Raw genomic sequence first — 26,459 nt, 5'->3', positions numbered from 1 at the left:
TAAACTTTTTCCTAGACATTTCTTCTACTTTGTTGTCAATGGATTCTATTATTGGAGCATCTTGGTTTGTTTGGAGTACTTTGTTCCCTGTTTTTTTCATGTTATTTCTGTGTCTTCCCATATAGTAGTGTGGATCTGAGGCAGTACAGTTTCTACCATATAGACTTAGAGTGTCTCTGAAGATTTCTAGTACCTCACTTTTAAGGGGAGACCAATATTAACATCCCCCAATGGAAACATTACAGCCTTATACTAAATATCTCCTAATAAGATGTCTACAATTTTGTCACAATAAACAAAAATAATGTGTTCAATTATTGTCTACAATATTACCAGTAAGTTTGCAAAAGAGTTTAAAATTTATAATGATTAATAAAAATATATCAGAATTGATATAGGATGTAATATTTATAAGGAAGAAGGAAAAGAGAAGTAAAAGATTATAGGAAATGTGAAAGAGAAATCAATAGAGGTTGACCGTTAGCTGGAGAAAAGAAAGAGAGAATTTAGGGAAACAGATATATATATATAAAAGAAAAAGTAAAAAATAAAAATAAAAATTACAGAGATAAACTGTAATATACTATTCAGACATCCCAGTCCTCATTCCTCAATAAACTGATGCATGAAAAATATTTGGTTTCAAAAATGGTAGAGATGTGAAAGTGGTAAAAGAAAAAAAATTAAAAATAAACTCAGTGGAAAGTTGAACAATTATTTCCATTGGAGTTCCAAAGTTTCCCTTCTTAGCTAATAGGTGGTGTTTTCTGGAGTTTGATGGGAGTTCCACCTCAGGATGGTGATGGTTGCTAGGGTAGAGTGTTAGTCCTGGAGGTAGAATTATTGGAGGCAGGGTATAGCAATTGCCAGTCCACATTGGAAGGCTACACCCCAGGAATCTCCTTTGGGTTCCATTTGTGTGATGTAAGAACCTGATCTAAATCCCTTACATCATCTGTGGACCCCACAATTCCTGGTCTCTGGTTTAGCCTCCAAACTTGTTGTCTCTTGCCCAAACTCTTGTGAATTCTCAATCAGGCACTCTTGTCCCAGGTGCTCCTGAAGGCTGAGTGCCAGAACCTCGCACCTGTCATGGAGAGCTGTTCTATAACAGGCAGATCAAAACCAGGTGCTGAGAGTTGCAGGCTGGCCACATAGCTATGGTGCTGAGCCAGGTTCATGGTTAGGGAGGGGTTGGGAGACTGGGGATTGGGGAGCTGGAGGGCTCTGTTGGGTGCCATAGCTGGTAGGACCAGGGAATCAGTGGATGTCAGACTTGTGAGAAGGTATGGGACCAGGCTGGTGCTGAGGCTCAGTGAGTGCTGGCCCAAATGGGCTCTAAGAACCAGGTTTGTGCCAGACTGGCTAAGTGAGTTGAGAGCAAGATGCCCTCACACCCTCTTCCAACCTTCCAAACTTCTGTAGCTAACCCCATCCATCCCTGTGCGCTTCAGAACTCCAGGAGCTTGGGAGAGCCTGGTTCTCTCAAGCCTCTCTAATTGGTGTTCACCAGGGAAAATGATCCCAGTTTCTGACTTTTCATTGGATTGGTAAGCTCACACAGGCCCACATAGACCTAGTTGCAAACTCATGGATCTAGGTTTCAATTTCCACAGGCCCCGCCAAGCTGCCAACCCAAGATCTCAGTTTAAATTTGTAATTAGAGAGATTACCAGGGTTATGCTAACAAAATGGAGTGACCCATTTGCTGCTGTGAAGAAGCAACAAGACAGTGGCTATTAGCACACCTACCAGAAAAACTTCAGGTATAACCAACCCTGCAGGCACATTGATAATGGACTTCCAGGCGCTAGTCAGTGTCCCAAAATGGAGGCGGCTACACCTTGAGATTGTGATGGTGACAGCTGAATTCTGAGATGGTCAGTGGCTGCAGGCAGAAGAAAATTATTTGACTATAATGTCAAAACATCATTATTGAGACTATTCAGATACCCTATTTCCTTCTTTATAAATATTGTTAATTTTTTTCTGGGAATTTTTAGCTCATTTCTCTTTCTCCTCCTCCTCCTCCTCCTCCTCCTCCTCCTCCTCCTTCTCCTCTTCCTCCTCCTCCTCCTCCTCCTCTTCCTCCTCCTCCTCATTCTTCCCCAGTGCTGGAGATTGAGTCCAGAGCTTCCTGCATGCTATAATAATGTATTATCACTGAGCTACATCCCCAGACCAATAATTTCTATCTTAAATATTCCCCAAGAGACCTATGCTAAAGGGTTGTTTGTCAGCCTTTGACCCTATTTTTAGGTGGTAGAATCCTTAGGAGGTTAGGCTGAGTGGAAGAAATTTAGGTCATTGGAATGTTCCCTTGAAGGGGATATTGAGACCCCAGATCCTGCCCTTCTCTTTTGCTCCCAAGACACTGTGAGGTAAGTAGTTTGCTCTGTCATGTGCTCCCTGACATGGTATTTCACTTTGCCACAGTCCCAAACTCACCAAGGCCAAGTGATCATGGGATAAAATCTCTAAAACCATGAGAAAAAGTGTTTCCTCCTTATAAATTAAATTTCTCAGGTATTTTGTCATAGCTACAGAAAGTGTGCCTAACACAATTGTCAAGTTTGGGTCATGAATCTATATTTTCTTATTGCCTAAAATTTTGACTTCTGTATGCTTCTCTTTTATTATTTTGATACTGCTTATTATGCCTTCTCTTTTCTTTACTATCAAATTTAGTGAAGACTTATCCTTTAAAACAAATTTTTGAATTGCTTGTCCCTGGTACAAATTTATTTTTTTGTTATTTTTTTAATCCCCATTTTTTCTTATGTCATGTTATTTTAGGTTCATTTGCTGTACTTTTTCTAACTTTCATAATATATCATTTTCATTATGTTATAACCTGTGTTCTTTTATGGTAAAATTATTTGAGGTTATAAGTTTTCTTGAAAGCAATGCTTTAGCCACATTCTGCACATAATGGAATGTTACACTTCTTTATAATAGTTCATTTTCAGTTTCTATTTTATTATTTTTTTATTGTGGGTTATTTGAATGTATTGTTCTTCATTTCTATTGTGTTTCATTTAATTACATGACAGAATGTTGAGTGTATGATTTCAATTCTTCAATATGTGTAAAGACAACTTTATTGACCCCTAGAAGATCAATTTTATAAATGTTGTTTGTGTGCCTGATGATTAACTTTGAGAACATGAGACAGATATGTATGCACATGATCCAACATCTCTCTGCACGCAGTGATCTGAAAGGAGAGCCAACGGGCAAGACTCGCATGCAACCAGGTGCTTTGTGCAATATCCACTCACCTAGATTGCAGGGAGCCTTCTCCATGAAAATATAAGAAGGATATCTGACCTTCTGGGTAAAACATTTTAATTTAAGAATAAAGAATGAAGGACCATAACACTTATATTTTATGGAATAACAATACAAATTTTTAGATTTAAGTTTCATAGAAGTTCTATGGAACAGAAAAACATTTCATACTTTAGCATGATTAAGCAAAATAGTGTTATCAATGATAAAGAAATGACATAAATTTATATCAATCAAAAGTGAGTAAGACATATTTTCATTCCAAAATTTATTATTGATATTTGTTAGAACATTTCTTCTGATTAGGTGACAAAAAGATAGTTTGCAAAATTATTCTAAGATTTTATTGAAAATGAATGTTTCATGAAGATAGTCATTGCTGCTTTAGAAGAAGCACAATGCTGATAGCAATTCCCACTTACAAGTATTCACCAACTGGTGTACATTTTAAAAGGGCTCAGAATTTATGCATTTTCCCCATATTTTTATAAGTGTATTACAGTTCAACATAATGGGGAACTTTGTTGTTACATATTTGTACAGGCAAACAATATAACAATATAATTTGTTTTCTCACAAAAGTTAACACCCTTACTTCAGGATATCAGGCTGGTCACAGTAGATTTTATGCAAACTTCTGGGAAGACTTCTGGAAAATATTTCCCCATGCTCAGTACCATAGTATATTGCAAAAATCCTATTTTTAATAAATGGGGCAGATTTAATGATACTATTATTTTATTAGCTCTCTTTCAAACAATAAATTACTTCTTGGGTTGGTAATAATGGTACAGGAAATTTATATGTAAGACAAATTGTAGGCAAGGCTTTTCCATCAGAGGCCCAGAAATAAATATATATATTTTAAAGTTAAAAAGAGGTGATTCCATGCATATTTTTTCTTGAGTTCTATATTATCCCTTGCAGGGTCTCAAATTTTCTTCTTTTTCTTTTTTCCTGAGAAATATTTTGGAATTCAGAATTGAGGAAATCATCCCATAAATCACTAAATATGGAAACAGATTCAAAACTAGTTAGAAGCTAAAATATTTTATTCTTTTTTTCCTTAGTAAAGTCTTTACCAAGGACTTCACATCTTAAAATTTAATGCCTCTTGCCTTACAGACTTTTATATTTATTTTCAAACAAAGTAGCGATAATTTTACAGACACTCGTATTAGGCTGTAGTTTTTTCTTTTTCTGCAAGCAAACATAAGCTTTTATGTTTATCCTCTCATTTCCGTAGACTGAATGTTATCCTACCTCAGACTATTGTTGGCTAATGCACATTTATATTTGCTCTACAAAGCCAAAGTTACAGCAGTTAATCTAAAAGGTCAATCCATGAAGGATTATCTAAGACAAAGTTTAGCATATAGAAGTCAAAGATCATGCGACTTCCCTGCTGGACCCTCTGTCAAACCATGCTTACTGTCACCATAAGGTTGTACTCCAAAAGAAAGCACTATGAGAGGGTTAGAATTGCCAGCTCAGGTCAGGAGCTGACACACCTGCTGTGTGTTCACAATAAACCAACTGGCCTATACAATGCCACAATTTAACTGTAACACTAGGTCACACTGTGCATGGAGTTTGAAATCTCTTTGTTTTTAGCAAAAATGTCTTTCCTCTAAATATTTAAGCATGCTGCCTAGGTATTATTTTATTTATTTTTATGACATTCCCGTGAGGAAGGCAAATGGGAAAGCTCATAATCTTTACTTTATGAAGAGGGAGGTGTCAAATCTGAAAGTAGTCCTGCAATTTTATCACTTTCAAAATGAAAATAGGCCTCATAAGAATATTCATCCATGATAAGTGCTTTCCCCATAGTAATATTTCAACATGGAGGGACACGATGGTCATAATCCAAAAATATATTTTTTAATATTTGACACTATTTACTTATATCCATTTTTTGTTTATCTTCAGAAAAATCTCTGTACTTAGTGATTCTATTAGTGCAACTAACATAAATATTATTTGTTTACATAAAAGCTTTCAAAGGTCAACTACTGAACAGATGACTGACAAAAATTTTAAGGGCAATATCTATGGAATATTTATTATTATTTATAGAAATTAAAGTCTTTAGATTATTGTTTGTAAAATTACATATTATAAAATCTAAAACCAGTGGTTTGTCAGAGTTGGTTTGTATTGACTATTAGAGTATATTGTTTTTGGAGAATTTGGAAGCTGTTTGTCAGTACAGCTACTACAACTTAAGGACACACGCACACATACATATGCAATTTTATATATATATATATATATATATATATATATATATATATATATATATATATATAATTAAATAAATTGCATTAAAAATAAAAGAAATAAATACTCAAAACATTATTTCTTAATTATGTCACCATATTTTATTATTTCCTATGATTTTAAGGCTACAAACACCTATTATTTCCCTTTGCTTTATAAACTATGACATTCTGCTACAAAGCATGTCTTCCCACTATTCATCTCAGTAAAATTACCTTGGTGGTAGATCAAAATCAGCCATTGTGGGAGTAGCAACATTACTGAAATCAGCGAGTTTGGAAAATCAGGACTTCATTTATTGTTTTATTCTTTGTGTAAACTAGGACTTGGTAAACTACTACCTGTTTGTCGACTGCCTGTCTTAAAAAATGAAGTGTTACCAAAACTCTGCACACTCTTAATAGCAGTTTGGGAGTTGCAACTAAGTCATGTTAATAATGCAGTTGAGTCTTCACCCATTGCATTACAAATAGCATAAAGGAATGAAAAACCATTCTTTCATTATTAAAAAAAAACTATCATCCAAATCAGTAAGGAAGCCCCTAACATAATTAATGAAAGACTAAAATTCTATCACATCTTCTTTGTTTCAATTTCATCTTGCTGATCAAGGTAAACACAATTATGCACCTATAGTTAAATCAGATCACCGTTCATTTTTCACCCAAGTCTACAGTATCCAAGGATAAAGAGTTCAATGAAGCTCAACAAAAACATATTGTTGGAATTAATTAGCTATATTGAATTTAGAATAAAGAATAGTGGTCATTTTATTATTTGTATTGTATGTATTGTACAACCTTCTTATTTGTAAAATTTATAATGAAAATATATGGTTATACAGTCCTTCATTTTCTTTAAAGAGCCAGTTTTATTCATATCACCAGTACCTCATTTCCCAAAGCTGTGTTGATCTCCCTTAAAAGTACTCCAATGGTATCTAGCTATATTATTATTATATAATTGTAAAATAATAGTGTATAGCTTGAAGTTTATGTATTAATATTTTTATGTATTAATATTTTTAAGTTATCAAATAATTTACAAAACTGGCTTTACATTTATTGAGTTTATTTCATTTTTTTTTTTAATGTGCCTGTGTGGTAGTGCTGGGATTATACCCAGGGCCTCACACATGCTAGATAAGCATTCTACCACTGAGCTACATTCCCAGCTATGTTTCAAATAAAAAATCATTCACATCTGGAATTAAAATAGTGAAAATTTACGCATAAGAAAGCTTGATTAATATACTGTCAAGAAGATATTATATCCATTGTAATCTTCTAGGAAAAAAATATATTATCTATTTTGATACATATTTGTATATTTTCATCCAATTATGTGAACAAATTGGACCATTTCAGTTATATTGACTTTTTACCCCACCCCACTTCCAATTTTCAAGTATCAGTACCCTTGTTTATTTAATCATTAATGTGTATCCTGGAAATATAAGTAGCCTGGAAGTCACTGTTAAACAAATGATTTTATGTAAATAAACACACATACCATCTTTCTCTACAATCAAGAAACAAGGATTTATTCTTTTCATTTTTCACAAAATAGCAAAAATTACATCATTAATAGATTTTCACTGTAAAGACTGAATTACTTCTCCATCTGGATAGAACCCTAGGTGTAGTCAATAACTTTACTTTCATTGAAAGTAATGGAAGGAGACAGACTATATAATCTACAGCTGTGTAATTCAGTATTTCAAAGCATTTTATATTCAGTGTGAACCTACAAAGCCTTCATGATGAGTATTTCAGTTGCTGAATGACTCCCTTGCAGTTCAATTTGAGTATGCTGTTCTATAGCGTATTTCAGAATTTAGGTTTTAAAGCTTTAATGAAAGTAAATTTCAGTACTCAAATCTGTAACCAGTCAAAAAAGTGGAAAGCTATAGAAACTAATTTAGTAGTGTATTTCTTAAATAAAATAAAACAAAAACAAGTTTTTCCAACTAGATGGTGAAATTGATATATACAAAAATGAAGCAGTATGTCATGCATGGGTTTGGGGGCTGATGGAGAAAGTGATAGAGGGATACACCTGGAGAATACAAGAGTAATTTACTATCCTAAGATCTAATTTTTTTCCCTATAAGATGGTGGAGCCTACAGATTTGGGAGATGAAGAATTTTGTTACCTGAGATTCATGGAAGTCAATTTTTGCTAGAAATTAATGTTAAAAATTTTTTTTTGGCTAAAAGTTTAAGTCAGTTTAAGGATTCTTAGGGAGCTGAGTTGACAGAAGTGGTTCACAAGCTTAAATTATAATTTCCTGGTCCTAAGCCTTCCTTAATTTGAGGACAGCTTTTTTTTTTTTTTTTTTTTTTGTCCTGTTTCTATTGAGTGGAAAACTGCAGAATTGGATAAAAGTATTAGTAATGAAGATATAATTACCTTATATACAAAAATCTATTAAACACAAATTAACATTTCAGATATCATTATCATTTTATGTTACCTTTATAACTTTTATGCAAACCCCACATTTAATTAGAAATTTCTAAGGCTGAAAACATATGACTGTTTTTAGTTCTATCTACTAAAAAGAGCTAAAACACATTGAAATAAGAGAATTTTATTCCTTCAGCCCTCATTTTGTACTTATTCAGTTTTATGAAAGTCAAAGCATGTGGGTAGCACTGTACTTGGATACTAAAAAAGAAAATTGTTGAATAAATAATTGATACTCTGAAAGGTTAAATTTAATTTGAAAATAGTCGATTTTCTCTTGCTTAGGATTATGGACATTGAAGGTAAATATTCTGATAGACTTATGGAGGAGAAAATTAAGGCTAGTTTTTTTTTGTATTATGCAGATTCACCAACATAAATCAGTCTAATCATTAACTGCAAGGATAAATGAAGAATCTTGAGGATTTTTCTTACACAATGCTGAAATTATTTTTTTAATTTAAAATAATTTTCTTCTAGCTGATGCATAAAAACAAAAAATTATACATATTAATGGGATATTTTGATACATGTATAGATTGTATAATGTTTAAATTAGGGTAGATATGTATATCCTTAAGCAATTATAATTTTTTAGGGTGAAGGTAAAAACATTTAAAACACTTTCTTTTAGTTTTTTGAAATATACAGTACATTTATTGTTTTGTATAGTCAATCTACCATGGCAATAGCATATCATAACATTTTGCTCCTCTCCAACTGCAAATCAATACCGTTGATCATCCCAATCCTCCCATCTTTTCTACTCTTTTCAGCTTCTGGTAACCACAATTCGGCTCTCAAGTTCATCAGATCAAGTTTTTCACATTTTATATATGAGTGATATCATGTGATACATGTATTTCTATACCTGGTTTACTTCACTTACCATTATGATTTCCATTTCCATTCATGTTGTTACAAATGACAAGGCTTAATTTTTTATGACTTAATTGCATTTTACTATTCATATGTACACATTTTCTTTATCCATCCATCAGTGATAAACAATTAATGTGTATCCATTTCCTGCTATTGTAAATAGTGTAGCAATGAATATAGGGATGCAGATCTGTCTGTGGCATACAGATTTCAGCTTCTTTAAACATCTACCTAGAAAGAGGACTCTTGGATAATACAGTAGTTATATTTTCAATTATCAGGGAGCCTCCACACTGTTTTCCATAATGGCAGCACTAATTTACATTTCTATGAACAGCATGCAAGTTTCTCCTTTTCTCTGCATTCTTATCAGTATTTTCTGATGTTAGTTGGATAATTATAGTCATTCTTACAGGGTAAAGTGACACTTCATGGTGGTTTTGATTTGCATTACCCTGATGATTAGTGATGTTGAAGATTTTTTTCAATATATGTTTTGGATACTTGTATGCTTTCTTTTGAGAAATGTTTATTAAGATTGACTCACTTGTTTTTCATCAGGTTATTATAATTATTTTTTGCTACTGAATTTTTGGAGTTCCTTATATTGTTGTGACATAAATCACTGATCCGTGTATAGCTTGCGAATATTTTCTCCCATTTTTTGGGTTGTCTATTTACTCTGTTAAATCTTGTTTCTTTTCAAAAAATAAACTTCTCAGTTTGATGAAATCCCATTTGTCCTATTTTTTCTTTTGTTTCTTATGTTTTTGAGGTCTTTTCTAAAATCCTCTTATACATTCTTGTATTTGAAAGCATTTCCCCTATATTTTCTTCTAGTACTTTCATAGTTTCACATCTTATGTAAATCTTTAATCCATTTTGCATTGATTTTTTTTTTTGGTAAATGATAAGAGATGGAAGTCTGGTTTTGTTTTTCTGCATGTGGATATCCAGTTTTCCCAGCATCAAGTATTAAAAAGTCTGTTCTTTATTCAATGTGTGCTTATAGCACCTTTGTTGAAATGTGATTGGCTGTGGATGCATGGGTTTACTTCTAGGCTCTATATTCTGTTCCATTAAAATATTTTTTATTTTAAATTTAAAATGATGAATATATGCAATAAAGTTAGAATGGCGTCTTTAAATTGACAAATAAAGATAAAAGGAAAGCACCATAATAATACATGCATCCTGAATTAATTAAAATTTTAGAAAAAAATACAACAGTAAAAATAAGTATAAGATTTCTCCTTCTTGAATAAATGTAAATCTGATTCTCATTTTTTTTAACTTTATGTTTTAATTCATAACATTTATTTTAAAATGTTGTGATTTGAATATGAGATGTCCCCTGAAGGCTCATATGTGAGACAATACAGACTTCTTCAGAGGTCAAATGATTAGATTATAAGAGCTCATGGTTTCAGGGGTCTCAGTCTGCTGGCTCCATTCCTCAGGGCTAAAGATGAGGCAGAACATCATGCTGGAAGAGTATGGAGGAGGAAAGCCATTCAAAGATGACACAAGGAAGCAGAGTGACTAAGCTTAACTCACCAAATATATATCAGTAAGGTACACCCTCAGTGACCCACCTCCTACAGCCATACCCTATCAGCCTATAGTTACCATTCAGTTAATTAATAATTTATCAGGGGATTAATTCAATCATTGGTTTAAGACTCTTATAATCCATCATTTCACCTCTAAACCTTTTTGCATTATCACACACATGAGCTTTTTGAGGACATCTCATATCCAAACCACAACAGGGATTACATCTTTTCCTGGATTCCTCTCTGTCTGCTTCCCAGTTGCCATGAGCTTAGCAACTTTCCTCCACTATATTATTTTGCCATGATGTTCTGCCTCATCTCCAGCTAACAGAAATGGAGTTGCTCCACTATGGACTGGATCTCTGAAATGGTGAGCCCAAAATAAACATTTCCTCAAAGTCATTCTTGTCAGGTATACCGGTCAGAGCACAAAAAAGTTACTCAAAGGAAAGATAAATGTTTTACATTGATAAATTCAGAGAATATTTAAAAAAAGAAAAATAAATTTGTAAAGGTAAACCTTGCTTTGCTTTGAATATGGTTTGACCTCACTTAAAGTCTTCTTGATTCTTTCTCCCTAATGTAATCATGTTCAGAGATTATGAACACTGTAAAGGTATTTGAGGTCATGGGAGATCTGCCCCCATGAGTAGATGAATGTTTTTCTAGTGGAAATGTATTAGTTGTTAATGGAGTTATGCTCCATTTTCCCCTTTTGTTGTGTGCTTATACGTTGCCTTCATCAGAAGGCAAGATGTCAGGATCCTGCTCTTAGACTTCCAGAACAGTGAATCAAAATTAAGCTGTTTCTTTAGAAATTATCTGTTTTTAATTATTCTGTTACAGCAATGGAATACAGGCAAAGACAAACCTCTAATTAAAAGATTTGCTTGAAAGAAAAATAATCCAGATGAATATTTCTGTAACTATCTGATTTACTTGTCAAATTGATTAGTGACAGTTCTTACATCAAAGTGCATGAAAATAATTGGTGAAAAACATTTAATTCAAATATTGAAATACATTTTGTTCACACAAATGTAACTCTATACACATCGCATATTTTATCATGTTAATGCAAATGGGATAGGAAGTGGTTAAAGAAGCTAGATTTATCAGGTAGTTAAAATTTAGCATATATGACATTGAGAAAAATTATGATTTCAACTTTTTCCATTAAAAATGACTGTTCTGTTACTTTTTATAATTTTTACATGTAAACAAAAAGATGCCTGCAAAAAAATCATTAACTAATCCTCAAAACCAGAATTTAGTCATTTTTGCAACAATTCTCATAGTATGAAGGGTATCTTTTTGCAAAGACAAGTTTACTTTCAGACAAAAGAGATTGACTTCCATATTATTTTCTATTGGCTTTCTTAACTATGTCACTTTTAATTAAAAGTCATCAGTAAATCACTAATTAGTTAAAGATTAATGAAAGACCTGTATGATTGTGAGAAATGGCCAATAACTATTTCTAGTTTTAGTTACATAGTAGGATAAAGAAAATCCACAGATATACTAAACTGAACAGAAAGAAGCTTTTATGGTTTGTTCTCCATAAACAAATATCATATTTAAAATATAAAACATTCTAGATTAATGAAGACATACTAGGAATCATGGCCATTAAGTTGGTATAGAAAAATTAAGAAAATCACGTAAATGTGTCACAATAATCATTTGTAGAGATGAGAGAAATAATTTTTGGCATCTCCCTTTTACCCATTTATTTTTTGTGTGGCATATTTCCCAGTAAAATAAATTCAGGGGTGTTTTATATTACTCTGAGTTAGTAAAATGCCATCAATTTCTGTAGGTGAGTGTTTTCTGAAATCAATAGTAAATGGACCTCATCATTAAGAGTATTATATTATTTCTATATGAATAATATGCTAAAGAAATTCCCATGTTCCATTTCACTTATATTTGAAACAGAAACCATGGAGGTTTCAATAGCTCACAATTTTTTAAGCTTCTCTAAGGTCATTTTGAAATGGCCGAGTTAGCAAACATCCATGATAGATAGCCTATGGGAACATAACCTAACTATTCACTAGTAACAGCCTGAGAGCTATGAAAATTGAGCAATTACCTGAGGAAATGCTTTGTGAAGCCATGACCTTTGGCCCTTGTTGTCTCCATGGAAACCAAGAGAAAAAAAAATGCACGTGTACTGACTAAATACATGTTGATAAACGGTAGAAAAGGACAACCATGATAAAATACCTTACGATTCTTTTTCTAAACTTTACCTATAAAACCTTTGGTACATAGTTATCTACTTTGTAGTTGATTCTGTTGATATGTGTAGAATCAAATGGAAAGCTATTAAAATAGTAGGTATTTTGAGTTTACTGTAGTGATCCATCCAAAGGATTATGCTACCATAATTACCAAGAGTCAGGAATTATGTTTAGAAAATGCATTTATAAACCTATGAGATATGTATATTACAAATACAAAATGACAGATGCAGACCTCTATAGAGTCAGAGAAACAATTTATTCATTTGTGGACTTGGGTACCACAGAGGTTCATTTTCTGGATGTGAAAATGGCCATTGGTTACTTCATATATAAATTCAGTTTTTCTCAATATGTCTTGCTTACTATTCTAATCCTATTACATTTGGGACAGCTTCTCTTTTTCTCCATTTCAAAAGTTTTTCTACATTGACACAGAGAGCCCAAATCTTTAGAAGGGATCCACCTGAAAGGACAAAGAATTCCACCTAGTTGTCAGAGAAGGAGAATCATCCAGTGGCAGTCAGTAAGATGGTAGGTAATGAGCCACATTTCTCCTTCATTTCTTTTTCTTCCATCATTGCTAAATGATGAAAGCAAGAGCATCTGCTCTCAGAAAATACTGAGGTTCTAACAGAAGGAATAGGAAAGAAAGGAAGCTTATTAAATTTCTTACTAATCCACAATCTCATTCTCATTAGATCAATTAAATTTCAAAAGCTCGGAAACAAATATTTAACAGGTATTTAAAGTGTTGAACACTTTACACATTGAGGTGGCTTAGCTAAAACAAACAGTGCATGCATAAATATCCATATTAGAGACTTCTGGAGTTTTGAAATTTTCTCAGTGAAGGGAAAGTGAGGAATGAGAGGCTGGTAAATGAGAAATGAAAGACAGAGACACACAGGAGATACACACACAGATAAATGAAAGGCAGACGTACACAAGAGAGTTATTTGTCAGAGCTGACAAAGGCCATTGCTGGTGAAGAGATGCAAAACAGGCTTGGTTTCTGGGACTTTTATGGGGGAGGTTCAGGAATCAGAGTCAGGCGGGTCCTACTGCTGGTGGTAAGAGTTGGGTTGGTGTGAGGGAGGGATGAGCTGTTAAGCTGGAATTCGGGACCCCCAAAAGACCACCAGAGACCCAAGATCGATGTAAGCAGCAAAGAGGTGTTTATTGCGAGCTAGCTCGGTCCTCCCCACGCGCACACACAGCAACTGGTGACGCTGAGAGGCCCGGAGCCCAGGTTTTGCAGCAGTTTTATACATTCTTTGGAGAAGGCAGGGACCCCCCACATACATCATAGCATCTCTTAGCAAATTATCACACACTGCGGGAAAATCAAATAACAATTCTAAAACATGACTAGCACATTCACTGGCGGGAACAACTTGGGTAGGAGGGATTGGTTACTACAAGAGGGGGATTCATTTAAACTGATTGGTTTAAACCGTGAGGATGTCGCAAGGGGAGTACGTGCCAAACTGCAGGGCTTCTAGTTTAGATATTGGTCACCACACCTAGGTGGAAGCCATCTGGAATTTCAGATATGTGGTTATCTTGGCCTATCTGCGGCTTTTCCGGCTTTTCTGAGAACTGAACTGTTTCCACAGAGCTTTTCTGTAGGTTTCTTCTTGACTTTAGGATTACAATAAGTCAGAGGTTAAGTTTCAGAGCAAAATAAGATCCCAAGCAGAACGAAATTGCTTAGGTCTTTCATCCCCACCTAGCCTGACTGAGTCAGGGACACCTGGTGCAGCAGATCTCTCCTGTAGATAAACAACTTAGCAGAGTGGGAATGTGCCCAGGAGCACCCTGTGGGCCTTTCCAAGGACAAAGGTCATGTCCCCTCCTTGGACAGGCTTTGCTCTGAGATAGAGGCTGGTTTTTCAGAGCCTTTCCCAGAAATGCCCTTGGATGGGACAGTGAAACTTTTTCCTTAAAATGGTGGCTGTCACTTAAGATGGCTGTCCTGATGCTAAGCAAGGACCTTATACTGAAGAGAACATGAACACCAGATATTCAATTATGAAAACATGAATAAGTCTGCTCTCTCTTTTTTAAAAAGTGGTTGTGAAAGAAGTATTAAATATTGACTTTGGGGCTAGAGATGTGGCTCAGTGGTAGAGTGCTCATCTAGCATGTGCAAAAGTTAAAGTTTAATTCACAGCACCAAAAAAGCAACTGTATGAGTGTCAACTGCGTGATTATTTTTTTCTGGATCACTCATTTCCTGATAATAACAATAATATTTTCTCCTCTGCTAGCAAGACCTGTGGCTACATAAATTAAGAAAGTCACTCTTACATTGTATTGCCAGTCATGGCATGAAAATTCAGATTCAATTTAAGTTCAAAAATGTTAAATTAACTCATCACAAGCATTTTTAATTTTAATTTTTGTAGTTCTAGGGATTGAACCCAGGGTCTCATGCGTGCTAGGCAAGCATTCTACCATTGAGCCACACCTCCAGGAAATAAAAAATATCTTTAAAAGAAATCTGTTCAGTATAGCATGTTATAAAGGGTAAAACTTTCAAGTATGATTATTCTAATTCTGTTCTCAAAAAAGTTCAGTTTTATAAATCATCAAAAATGGATTATTGAGTGAAATTTGCCTGCATGACTTTTTCTTATTAGTGAACTATTTTAAAATTATGTGGTTTGTACTGAATAGGGAAAAAATAACACTCAAAAAATTTTTAATATTGCAAATGATTTGGTGAACTCACTCCATGTTAGCACATTAAGTCTTTTTAAAATGTATCATTATTGCAGAGATTAAGAACAACAACAACAAAAAAAACATTTATTTTCTACCATCTCTTCCATGATGCTGTACTGAAGAAGACTTTTGAATGCATACAGAGGCAGGAGTAAAGGCTGGAACTTCCTTTTCAATATTATACTTGAGATATTTGCATTAAAATTTGCATCATTAACTTAAAATTGTTATAATTAATAAAATCTTAAAATTTTGTTGAAATGCATCAATATTCCTCGGGACAGATCTTAATTAATATTTATGTATATGAAGTATTTATTTTATGAACTTTCTTTTTTTTTTTTTTAAAGAGAGAGAGAGACAGGGAGGGAGGAAAGAGAGAATTTCAATATTTATTTTTCAGTTTTTGGCGTTCACAATATCTTTGTTTGTATGTGGTGCTGAGGATCGAACCCGGGTCGCATGCATGCCAGGTGAGCGCGCTACCGCTTGAGCCACATCCCCAGCCCCATTATTTTATGAACTTTCATACTTCACTTTTTCACTGGTAGAATATTTTGGAAATGTTGGAAAACTTGATGCTTCACTTTATTATTCATAAATAGCATTGGACATTTAAAAGAAAAGTTCTACTCTATGGAGTTTCATAAGAATTTCAAGGAATACTTTGGAGACATACATTTTATAGTTTTTATTTTTGTTGTTTGTTTGGAGAGTATCTGCAACATGGAAATTAATGAGACGACATAGATGTAGGAAATTCAGAAGAGAAGTTAGCCAACAATTGAGCCATTGGACATATCAGAATTTTATGGCTTGTCTAAAAATGTGAAGCTAGTGAGTGATTTTTGAGAAAGAATGGAAAGAGGATTCAGATAAAACCAGAAAGAGGCAAGAAAGGTGATGTTATCAAAAAAAGAAGAAATGATCATACTGTCAACTAAGGTAGAGGTGCCTGATATATTATGCATTGATCATTAAATTAACCAACAAAGATGATATTGTTGACCTTTACCAGATGATCAGAGAAGAAGTGAGGCAAGATTCCTCATTTGAAGGAATGGGTATGCCAAAGTGGGTATCACCTTGGATTATGTTCTCATGCATGACTATCATTGAGAGAAAAAAAAGGGAGATAACAGTAACTAAAACAGGAATCTGTGGAAAGGGGAGGTCTTTCCTTTTTTATAGCTAAGGTCTTCTTTTAGTCTTCCCACACTCCTGTCCTTTGTTTCTCTTTATCCTGCAGTAATAGAATGCAGGTGGGAAGGCCAAAAGGTGGGAGATCGGTGGACTGAAGGAGTAATGTGGGCAGAAAGGACCTGGGGTGGTTTGATTAGCACCTCCCAGTTTGCTGGGAGCTGTTTCCTTAACAGTTCCTTAGGATGGGTTTGGGGCCTTTGGGACATTAACATTTCAATTTCCCCTAGTACTGCTCTGGTTTCCTGGACTCCTTTCTTGATAATGGTTTCCATTTCCTTTATCTTAAGATATTAGACCCGATTTACCTAACTACACTAACTACCTATCTTTAAATCTAACTTCATCGGTATCAAGAGATGAAGTGATTGAATTATACATGAGCAAGCTAAAGCACTTCTTTTGAAACTGGTTAAAAGCAAGAGTAGGTGAGAGGATATACAGAAACAGAATTGAGGGTGTGGGAAGATGAGAGATTCCATGGCTTATATGTGCAATTGTCTGGTGAATCAGACATAAGCATCCCTGTTGAAAGAGGGATGGACAGTGGCTTGGCAGGTGATTTAGGAAGAAAGCAGAAGGTCTAGAATACATCAAGTGAGGAATCGATTTTAGAAATACAGAGGCAAGCCAATCTGGGAGATTAGCTCCAGGCTACTACTGTGGAATGGTTTGCTAGAACACTTTGTAAGCATTTGGGATATTAAGCAAGTAAACCAAAGGAAAAAAAAGAAAAGAAAAATAAATTTAAGATAGTAGGTGTCTTAGATCCTTTAGGCTCATATAAGCAAATATAAGAAACTAGGTAAAATTTTATGAAACAAAGAATTTACTTATAAAGATTCCCAATTGCATAATTTGTAAATACAGCTTCTACAAGCACTTTGTATTTTTATTTTGTTTTTACTAAGTAATCTAAGAAAAAAATGTTGCTAATAATTTTACTTTCAACCTGGGAAATATTTCTTAATTTGCAAACATAATAGCATATATCTCTTCTCATTTACATATAACAAAATGGTTTTGTCCCTAAAGCTAATATAACCTTTTAATATTTAATAGCTACAACAATTATTAGTTGCTCTGTGTCAAATATGATATTAAACACCTTACAAATAATACTCATATAAAACATCAATCTGTTCTCAAATAACACTTAATATATTAATATTTATTTTTGCCCTTGAAAAAATAAAGAATTATCATTGGGAGAGACTAAGAAATTTATCCACATCTTATAGCTACTGAATGTTCTAGCCAAGACTGAACTCAGACCAGCTACTTTAGAATGTAATCACTATACCATTAAATATCCCCTGTTGGGGCACCAAATATCACCCACATAACATTTACTTAGTTTCTCTAAATATAGAAGTGAGTCATAGAAATATTAAAAATATGAGAAATTTAAGAAATAAAGACAAGTCATGGAAATAAATAAAAAGCAGGGGCACAGTGGCATGATCCAGCTCTGATGGGGACTGAATCTAACAACAAAATGGTGCCCAAATGCTTTATTTAAGTGAGTAAGAACACCAATGAAATTCAGTGTGAAGAACTACTGAGAAAGATAGGATGAAGACAGCAAAAACAACTTGTTTGGACCTTAGCAGGTTATGCCTACCTCCTCTGTCTCCAGGCTGATGCGTTTGAATTTAGGGCTATCTGCGTCAATGGGTATGGTATTAGCATAATCTGAGCAGTCTCAAATTGGTGAAATTTCACTGAGTTCTCAGAAAAGCAAACCTCATGCCTTGAGATGGCTCAAAGAAACCCATAATTCATTCAAAGCCCCAACAGACAAAATATGCCAGTTGGAACAGTCCTGCTGAGAATATACCCTCAAGATACATCACTAGAAAAAATGTTTAATAAGAAAAGCAATATGCATATTCTTCCAAGGATATTGCCAATTTTAATTTCTTTAGGATATATTCAGAGATTTCCTGAAGACAGTGAACTCTGCAAAGGTGTTTGAAAGAGAACTTTTATTTATTTATTTGTTTGTTTGTTTGTTTATTTATTTATTTATTGGGAACTTTGAATGATAAGAAAACTTAATTTGGATATATGGGAATAGTATGAATTAAGATTATAATTCAAAGAAAAGGTGTAATGCATTAAGTACTCTCACATACTATTTATAGTAAAATATACACTGATATCAGTTGTTTCAGCTATGGATAATACCATTTGAGTTCACTAATTTCTGGAGAAAAATGTAATCTTGGATGTTGGATAGGAAAGAAGAAAAGAAATATTACTAGAGAATGTTCAACTGACAGAAATCATTCAGTTAAAGGAATATGATTGGGGGGGGCTGGGTATAATGCTTGCCTAGCACAGGTAAGGCACTGGGATTGATCCTCAACACCACATAAGTAAATAAAAGTAAATAAATAAAATAAAGTTATAAAAATATATTTTTAAAAAAGGAATATGATTGGAGGCTCCAAAAATATGATCACATGTTCCAGTAACTTTGTTTTATTAGTTTAACATTTCAATGATATTTTCTTTGCCTTCAAAACCATTATTCTTCATTACTAATTCTAAACTCTTTAAGATTTTCAAAGAAAAAGCCAAATATTTTGTCTTAAAATTTCAGGGATTAATGACAAGAAAACATTTAATATGTACTATTCTATTAAAATAACTTTTTGAAAACTTGGCCCATCATATTTTAAAATATTTTCCCCCTTTTACTCATTAGTCCCTTCTGCAAGCCAAAAAGTGGACAATATAGTGGAGTGAAATGTTTGAATCCCTACTCTATTTCCAGTGTTTGGAGTGGCAAACTGTCAGTCCCCAAACATAAATAATGGAATCCAGCAGTACTTCTGAATTCCCTTTACAAGGAATAAAACTTGCTAGTAAGTGAAAGTAGATTCTCTGTACAGCTAAACTAAGCCTTTATTTCACCTCTGAGAAATCATCTGGCTAAAGTGAGAACACTAATGCTAACAAAGCTGGGTGACAGTGTCCACATGTGGTCATCTGTTGCCAGAGGGTGGTCCCCTGCTAATTATTTCCTCCTTAGGTCACAAAAGAGCACTCAGAGAAAAGCTGGAATAGTGTGTTCCTTTCTACCCATGTCAAATAAATCAGTGGTCATGTATTATTTTTAGGCTTTTAGCATTAATTTCAGAAGTAATTCCACACTGAAGGAAGATTTTCTATTTATTGTTCTCTACCTTGTTAGAATTTTTCATTGACAATAAGACAAAAATCTAAATTATACTTAACCCACTCTTATAAAAAGGGAACAAAAGAAAAACCTGTCCTATGTAAGTTTTGCCTAGGTCTTATCTTAGGGCTAAAAAAAATTCTAGGGAAAAGAACATTTTCTTCTTGCCTAGAGATGAATGAAGGCAGATGGTATGGAGTACATTTAGAACTTCCAGCAACAGTTTTCTATAGCATTAGCAGTAAATCTACCATTTGGAATCTATTGTTCTACTTAAATCTATTTAATTTACATTTAACAAGACACCTCTTATTCTTGTGAGTTAATTAAAGAGTTAGTGACTATTAAAAGGATACTAATTGAAATGCAATAAATAAGATAACTGAGTTGGTGTGTAATTAGCCAAATTTACATAAGTAATAAACACCGTATTGCAGACTTCTAGAATGGAGTTGAACTAATGCTGATAGTCTGATCTCATACAAGAACAAGCATCTAGACATTAATTAGCATAAAACAAAATTGCTCTGACAAATTAATTGTATATAATTTTTAAAGCAATTGCCAAAAGAATAATGTAACTATGCCCTGTGTGTTTTTTTTCTAACATTAAGATGAACCCTATTAAATTTTCAATACATCTTTTTAAGAAGAGAAACAATTCAAACAGGAGGCAAAAAAAAAAAATAGTTTTTTTAAAAAAAAATAGTTTCTGGCCTTCTTGGACCTTCTCTATACCCACCACAATTAGCTTCTTTTGTGTCCTCAGTTTACCCTGCATTTGTCCCTGGACATTCAACCTCCAATATATCATGGTCCTCAATTTGAGAAATGTTTCCATAGGATTTTCATAGAACAATTTCAATTTCTTCAAGAAACCCAGTCTCCCCCAACTCCCTTCTTTATGATGGTTTATAAATATGAGATATAATTTAATAGAAAATATATAGTTCACGATTGCAGAGTCTTACAAGTATTTTTATCCTTTCAATGTGTATGAATCAGTTTATAGAATATATTGATGCATCATAAAATGAGACCTAAAAGCTCCATTCTGCATGGTTTGTGGGGAGTAGTATTCCTGGTAGAAGCAAATGATCATAATATGTTCCAAAAGGAGTATAAGTGAAAAAAGCAATAGAAAACCAATGCTAAATTGATGTATTTTAGTGTTTGATGTGGTAATAAAAAAAAACTGCTTCTATCTAATATTTTTTATGTATAGCATTTTTTGTTTTGACGAGTTGTGTAACTTCAATATATACTGGAAAAATAGTTGAATATCTCTTAATATGTTTCAATTCAATTTTTATTTTTTAGTAGATAGGATCTATCTGCATATTTTCTCCATTTAAATTCTTTGTGAGTAGTTTATTTGCTTAGAAGAAAAGTAAGAGATGATCCTTTTAAAGACACCCTTATGATATTTAAACTGAGACAAAACAGTCTTGTAATTGATAGATCATTGAGTCAATATTCACAAAATATTTCTAGTGTTTAATTCTAAGGTTATTGCTTTTGAGGTCTGGTTATTAGTCTCTACTTTGTAAGAAGGTTAAGAACATTGCTAAAGAACAAGCAAAAACTACCTCTTACATAGTAAAATGAACAAATAGTATTATATTCTTGAAAATCATATTAATAGCGTGGCCACTGAATATACTGATAATGACAAAAGCAAAAGCAATTCATTAAAGAAGATCAACTAAGATTTTTATCTTAGTATTAAAAAAATGTTTAAGAAAGGATAATGTTATATACTGAAAGGCTTTTGTTTTTGTTTTTATCAGGTTTAAACTTAGCAAAAGATTCTGGTAAACCCAAAGATATTATAAATTAAGTTGCCACTATGTTCACCAGAAATGTAATAATATAATTTACAGGAACATTATCCTTATCCTAAATAAAATCTACTTAAGTCCTTATAAACATGAGAAATGAAACATGCATTTGTGTTATTGAAAATGGACTAATTTGATCATTTTCCTAACTATCTTCCCTTCTTACTTGGTTTCTCATTCGAAGTTTTTCTGTTATATATAGTTATTTATTTGGAGAAAAAACTATTTCCTTGTTTACAGATTACTTATGAAGATTGATTGTATAACTGACCACTTTAAAATACAGAAATTTTAATGTCTGAAAAAAGTAGAAACCATGGTTAAAAAAATGATATGAGAGATTTGAAAATACAAATGTACATGACATCCCCAGTCAGTAATTGGGTTGGACTTCATGAAGTTGAAGGCTCCTTCTTCATAACACACAAATAAAACATCCAGGCTATCCTAACTGTTCTCCTTGCTTTTTGTCATTTGAAAGCTCACATACACTGTCATAACCCTCATGCTATGTGCCTGCTAGAGATATAAATATTCTGATATTAAATTTGCATACAAAACAACTTTTCTAAATTCACTAAGAAGAAAATAAATATAAAATTTTCAAAAATTTTAGTTCTATAATTTTTTCTTAACCCTTTGCCATCTGCTATGAGAGCTTGCAACTACCTGAATGATGAAGTGATAAACTTTTTTAAAAATATCTGAAAGCATGTTCAGAAGTACAGATTATTCTGTTAAACCAAGTGGAATTTCCATTTGCCTTTATATAATATTTCACACTTCTTCTGGTAAGAATGATTTTGACTTTGAATACAAAATTCAAGATGCCAATATTTCCTGAAGTTTAGGAAAGAATATGCATAACCAATGAGAATTTCTGCACTAAGTTTAAAATTTGGTACTAGTTTAATAGTTCTGCCTAAGGAAAAAGTGAAATCACTTCTCACACTTCTTTCTTCAAGGAAGAAATCCAGGTCTGAGCATTAGATATTTCTCCCCATGTCTGTCCCTATTTCTTCCCCAAACATAGAAGCTATCTTAGGTTAAATTCCCTGGGAACAAACTCAGAAAGACATTTGTGTGCAGAAAATGTTCAGGAGATGCAGGATATAACCTGTATGAGGATACAGGGAAGAGAACAAGATTATAGGAGGGAAGAGACTACAGTGAAGTTCCAACAGTGGCCTCGCGTTTCTCACAGGGATGTCTGGGTTTGTGATGGCCCATCAAAGTGGTCTCCAGTGGAGACCTGAGCATGGGCCTTCTTCCTCTCACTTCTGAGATTCATTAAATGCAGGTGTATGACCTTGTATATGATAGCTACCTTCCACTTTCCACTGAAGGCAATTCCCTTGAGAGCTAATAATACTGGAAGGCAATCATAAGTGTCCTGTTCTCCAAGGGAAATATCTGGGTGATACATCAAAGAACTCAAATTCCCATGACTACAACTAAGTCAGGAAGGTTTGCTGATCTTTCATATAACCATTTGCTTTCATATAACCACTGCTTTCTGTGTAAAAACTCCACTATTGTTTTTAACCATTGAAACCTTATTATAATATATATATAGTGTTTATTATATTTTTCAACCCATGTGAATGCATGTATATAGATAAAGATAGATAAAAATGTGGGCATATCCTTAAAAATATAATTCCTTGGATTTTAAAAGGAATTCCCCAATTTGATTTACAGCCAATAATGAATTCTTATTATATTGGAATAATGTATAATATAGGTAATTTAATTATACTTGTTTTTCCTCAAATAATTCCTAAAACAACTATTTTATTAAAAAATAAATATTAATTTTCACAGTGTGGTACTTAGGGAAGGTAAAATCTAAGGAAAAAAGTTTCAAATAGTTATTTGACTTCAATGTTGAAGTATAAATAAATATATTTAAACAACATAAATCATTATTTTATACATGAGAAATGTTTATTGGGAACTCAAACTTGGGAAGGCTAATGTTTCTGTCAGCTTTTTTGCTTCTGTGACCAAAAGACCTGACAAGAACAATCAGAGGAGGAAAGGTTCATTTTGGGGCTCACAGTTTCAGAGGTCTCAGTCCATGGTCAGCTGGCTGAATTTCTTGAAGCAAGAGGTTATGCAGAACATTCTGGTACTAGTTTAATAGTTAATAGTACTAGTTAAAGAAAGTAGTCCAGGACATCAAATTAGGAAGCAAAGAGAGACTTCACTGGCCAGATATAAAATACATAACCTAAAGCCACATCCCCAATGCCCAACTCCTCCAGGCATAAGCTACCTGCTTTCAGTTACCACTCAAGTTAATCCCCACTAGAGGACAAATTCACTGATAGGGTTAAGGCTCTCATAACCCAATCATTTCACCTCTGAATGTTCTTGCATTGTCTCACACATGAGCTTTGGGGTGGCATCTAATATCTAAACCATAACAGCTAATTATAATTTCAACATTATAGCAAGATATATAAACCATGGATACAGTCTTGGAAATTTTATGAACTTTATTATGTGCATTAAAATTTACTATAATGTTCAATCAGAATTTTTTTGTTTGTACTGTGTTTAGCTACCATTTATCAACATGTCTCTATTTTAATATCTATCATTTTGTGGTAAGGGAATCTGAAAAGACTGCATTTTTTGAGCATAACTTGAATTTATAACATACTAGCTTTCTCTTCCTCCAGGTTTATAATAAAGTAAGAAGATAACTACTTCTAAATTGGAACAAAAATTTTGTTATTTATAGTGAAATAGTTATTGAAATGAACATAAAAACTTGATTAACTATACTTATTCTTGCATTTATTCACTCAGAAATATTATTATTCATCTATTACACACTTGAGCCTTTGACTGAAATTAGAGAACCCTTGAGTCTGCTGAGCAATTATATAACTCAGAAAGCCAGAGGAACTGAGGATTAACAGATTTACTTTTTTGAAGATCCAAATTAGAGTTGTTAATTCTTATTTAGAAAAATATAGAATTTAAGTAAATTGAATTATATACGGTATTATCTGTTTAATATTGTTTCAAGTTTTTTAGTACCAAGTATTTGTATTGTTTATTTATTTATTGAATGATTTATTTTCCTTTGTAAAAACACTTTATACGTGAAAACACAGATGAACAAAGCATTATACTAAATTGTGTTGGCATTTTGCTCTCACCCCTGTCCTACACAAAGGGACTGTAAATAATGCTAAACAATTCCAGACAAATGGTTGTAAATTTACTGTTTAAAATTTTGCCAAAAGCAAAGGTATTGAAACCTCTGACTATTCATTATAATGGTAAGTTGAAGTTGGAACAAATCCATAATTTCCCAGTGACTTTGAAATAGTAATAGAGCAATTTACTGCTTGGATACTGAACTGTATCTTTCAGGAGTGTCATTCCTAGAGAGTATTACCTTATCATATGTTATTTACTAGTATGTTTACACTGGCATTTTTGGAATTTGAAAAAAATTTACATTCTTGTATAGTTTATATGGGCAATAGATTTATTCATCTCCTTCCACCTTTTTATAAGTAACTTCAACTTAGGTGGTATCATACATTTAAGTGTATTTTTAATTACATAGTAGTCATTACCCTAGCTTTAAGGAAAGAAATACAGACAATATATGTTTAAAAAAATCAGATCATAATAGGGTATCTTTTGCATTTTGAAAGACATTATGAGCTTTTCACCTGCCACAAATGTCATCTACAAGTGCTCTATTTAACACAAGGGTATGTCTGCAGTGGGAAAATTTGCACATTCATGAGGTATGCACAAGTCTCCTATGAATGTTTAGACTGCCTGTCTCATCTTCCAGGAAAAAAAAAAAATCTGCCACCAGTTTACTCTTCTTGTCACCATTAGGTCTGGAATAGCAAGTGGAAATTAATTCTTTGCAAAAAACTATTACCATAGAACAATGGATAGAAAGTTTAATAATATAAAGGACTATTGAGTAGGAAGATGTGGAGAATTATAAAATATTATATTGTTTTCCTAAGTAGCAAGCTTTTAAAAAGTATAGATGAGTAGGCAAATTAAAAGATGTTAGTTAAAAAATTACATATACATTTGCTTTGTGAATTTACCTTGATCTTGAATGTAAAATTAACCTTGAGGTTTATAGTCATGAACAACTCCCTTAATAGAGTATTCATTACAATTACTAGTTACACACACACACACACACACACACACACCTATACACGTGTAAAAAATGGTAAAGATTCTAGTGAAATACAACTCTTGTTCAGGACCTCAAACCATATGGGCAGTATGCTGTGTCTTCATACTGAACAGAAAATTTAGTTCATAATCTTTCGACAAAGCATTGCTCAAAGTGCATAAATTTCTTCTAATTTGTGGGCTCAAATATAACAAATAATTATGAATACAAGGCATAAGTCAACTAGAATCATGTCCTTTCAAGTTTTGCTTTGATTTAAAATTGCTATAAATTATAGTAGCCAAGACTTTAACCACAAAAATAACAAAATACCCTTACAAGCAGAAAAACATTATAAATTATTTTTTAAAAAATGTAAAAATCATATGGTGTCCATATTTGAATAACTTTGAATTAAAAGTAAGTTTGTCTTGAAATTATTTTAGCATGTTGAAATTGTACAAGATTTAGATGCTTTGCAGAGACATAATAAAATATGACAAGTTAATTAAATGTTGGAGTTGTGCCAAAACAGAGATACCTCCTCATCACAGAGTTCAGCAGGTGCTTCCATCCCAAGTGTTATATCTCAGTTGT

Source organism: Callospermophilus lateralis, chromosome 8 (genome assembly GCF_048772815.1).
Source record: "Callospermophilus lateralis isolate mCalLat2 chromosome 8, mCalLat2.hap1, whole genome shotgun sequence".
In the NCBI taxonomy this organism is placed as follows: Eukaryota; Metazoa; Chordata; class Mammalia; order Rodentia; family Sciuridae; genus Callospermophilus; species Callospermophilus lateralis.
This window is presented reverse-complemented; position numbering follows the sequence as displayed.